The sequence below is a fragment of the Limulus polyphemus genome, unplaced genomic scaffold (genome assembly GCF_000517525.1).
Source record: "Limulus polyphemus unplaced genomic scaffold, Limulus_polyphemus-2.1.2 Scaffold643, whole genome shotgun sequence".
NCBI lineage: Eukaryota > Metazoa > Arthropoda > Merostomata > Xiphosura > Limulidae > Limulus > Limulus polyphemus.
This window is the reverse complement of record NW_013666253.1, coordinates 484018-487292: the sequence shown is the minus strand read 5'-3', so window position 1 is coordinate 487292 and position 3275 is coordinate 484018. Positions and strand designations below refer to the sequence as shown.

At 36.2% G+C, this 3275-nt stretch overlaps 1 protein-coding gene across 5 annotated transcripts in view; it reads right to left on the bottom strand.

The window, feature by feature from the left end:
- LOC106459651 overlaps positions 1–3275 on the bottom strand; it is an 18976-nt gene that overhangs the window by 1705 nt on the left and 13996 nt on the right. The window contains exon 2 of one of the 5 annotated variants that reach the window (XM_022386177.1): positions 2341–2490. The exons of the other annotated variants lie outside the window; for them this stretch is intronic. The gene's annotated coding sequence lies outside the window, so the exon portion shown is untranslated. The remainder of the gene's footprint in view (positions 1–2340; positions 2491–3275) is intronic. 5 annotated transcript variants of the gene reach the window in all.

The following is a 3275-nucleotide window of genomic DNA, read 5'->3' as shown; positions in this document are numbered from 1 at the left end:
TACAAATAGATCTGCTGCATACCCATATCAAACAAGAAACTGAAGTCCTGTAAACCCACGAACTACCAACGTACAAATGTATCGTGCTGCTTACCCACCATCAAACAAGAAATGAAATCCTGTAAACCCAGAATACAAGTACAAATGATCTGCTGCATACCCATATCAAACAAGAAATGAAGTCCTGTAAACCCAGAATACAAGTACAAATGATCTGCTGCATACCATATCAAACAAGAAATGAAGTCCTGTAAACCCAGAATACAAGTACGAATGATCTGCTGCTTACCCACATCAAACAAGAAATGAAATCCTGTAAACCCAGAATACAGGTACAAATGATCTGCTGCATACCATATCAAACAAGAAATGAAGTCCTGTAAACCCAGAATACAAGTACGAATGATCTGCTGCTTACCCACATCAAACAAGAAATGAAATCCTGTAAACCCAGAATACAGGTACAAATGATCTGCTGCATTCCACAGTAAACTACAAACCAACTGATATATACTCAAATACAGTACTGAGCAAGGAAGATGTATCATCCTCTTATTGGTGAAGGAGTATAGTCTATTATTGATTGCATCATATACTAGTGCAGTTCATTATTTATAGTGCCCAATATAAATTAACTGCTATATGACTACACTAAACTAGAAATCAGATGCTGTGTTCCCACACTAAACTAGAAATCAATGCTGTATTCCCACACTAAACTGGAAATGAATTCCCAACTACTTTATGCCCACATTAACACTAAAAATTAATTAAAGTACATTCACACTGAACTAGAAATCAGATGCTGTATTCCTACACTAAACTATAATACAGATGTTGTTTGCCCAGATTAAATTAGACACAAACTACTGTATGCCCACAATGCACTGTGAACAACTGCTATACTCACACTAAAATACAAATGAACAGCTGCATACACATATTAAATTACAATGAACTAATTTATGCCAACATTAAAGAAAAAATGAACTTCTGCATAACTCATATTAAACTAAAAATGAACTGCTGAATGCCCATGCTAAAACTAAAAAGTTAACTGCTGTATGCTCATGCAAAAAATGTACTGTACTGATATATACTTAAATTAGACTAGAAATGAACTGCTATCAATACATACTAAACTAGAAATGAACTGTTGTATGCCCACACTAAACTAGAAATGAACTACTTCATGCCCACACTAAAGTTAACATTTCCTTACCTGAAAATGTCTTTCAAATAGGTACTCACCTCTGCATAGAATAAATAGCTAATACCTTGCACCACTGGTAAAAAAAATTGTGTGCATGTACCAAGCCTTTGAATAAATCTTCCACCCTAAACATAATACCATGTGCTACATTAGTCAATGATGCAATCAGCATTACACTATTAGCAGGGCAACACATTCTTCATGTGCAGTACTCCCTATGAGCATTTTGTGTATACCCAAAGAGGCACTCTGAAAGTGTGGAAGAAGGATGGATAATTCTGTGGACAGGCGAGTATCTATTTGAAATGTATTTTCAGGTAAGGAAATCATCAATTTTAGAAATGCTACCAACCTCTCCACAGAACAAATGCCCAGTCTCAGATTGAAAAGATGGTAGAGGGATCAAAATGATGAGCTTCCTTCTGAGAATATAAAGACAGAAAAGTAAAAACTCATGGAGTATGTCACACACACACTATGGCAGAAAAAATGGAGGCCTATTGCATGGGAGACTTTACCCATCTCAATAAGGGAATAATCTTCACCCAATACAAGTGGTAATGCAGAAAGATAATGTTAAAAGGACCTCATGCATGGTGGTGTTAAAGTTGAAAAGTGTGTAGAAGGTAAAGTCTGGTCAATCAGCCTTTATATTTCATGGGGTTGGCACAAATGTGTAACATGGTTAGGGCAATAAATCAAGCCATACAGTACACAAGAAATACTTTGCATGATATATTTATTGGTACAAGCAGGTACAGAGGCAAATAATTCCAGACCTGCATCTCAAGGAGAATGCAAGATCCATCTGGTTGGTCACAACTACCAAGAATGATCTGGTTCTTAATGCAGGGGTAGCTTGTAATACACTCCCAGATAGACACCCTTGCCATACTTCTGATTAAGAGGTGCATCCACTTAGTCTTAAACCACTGAGATTACACTGACTCAAATCAACTTCTACAGGAGGTTAAACTAGAGAAGAAAGGGTTCTCCCACTCCACTATAAGAAAATGGAGGGGGGGGGGGATGTGCAAAGGGTAGAACACCCTAAAGGTGCAAAGACTGACAAGAATAATCTGACACCTGCATAAGATACCATACTGAAAGAACTTGCAATGGCTTACCATGAATATGGACAGCAAGAGATGGTCAGGTGTAAGAACAGGGAACCATACCAAGTGTTGTGTTTTTTGTTTCTTTTTTGCATGGAAGTAGCATTACAGCTGCTGAAGCAGTCTTGTGAAAAGCACCATTTCCACATTCAAGGTGTGAACCTTGAAAGACAAAAAGAGTATACCTATATTGTACAATGATGTAAAATTATGGTTACACTGCTCACAGTCAGAGACAGCTCCTATAAAGAATAGTCTGGACCTTGGGAGGTTTCACAAACATGGGTACAAGAATTTGTATTCAATTAGATACATAAAATTGAATTCATGGAAAGTATTGATATTATTAGTTTTCCCTTGTTATTATTTTTCAATAGATCAGATATGTCCATGTTACTTAGGGCCTTGGTAATTTTTGTATTGACTAAATTGAAATTAATTATTGACTTCCGCTGAAACCTGAACACTGAGTTAATGATATTCCTGTCATATTCTCTAGAACATACATCCCAAAATCTTGTAATTTGATTAAAAGTAGAAATCACAGTAACATACAAAAATATAATAATTTGTACCAGAAGCTTCAGCTGAAATCATTTTAAAAATCTATATCTTTCTTCTTTGAAATCAAGAAAATAATGATGAGAAAAACAACAAAATACACACTATTATGTGTACAAATGGAAGTTTTGTTGAAAAGCTTAGTATATGTGCAAAAAATTTTAGGCAGTGGTGCAAGGTATTAGCTGTTTGTTCTGTAAAGAGGTGAATAGCATTTCTGAACTAGAAGTGAACTATTGTATTTTTACACATACAAATGTACTGCTGCATACATACATTAACTAGAATGGCCTACTGTACGGGACTGGCATGGCCAGGTGGTTAGGGTGCTCGACTCGCAATCTGAAGGTCGAGGGTTAGAATCTCAGTAACTCCAAAAATGTTTG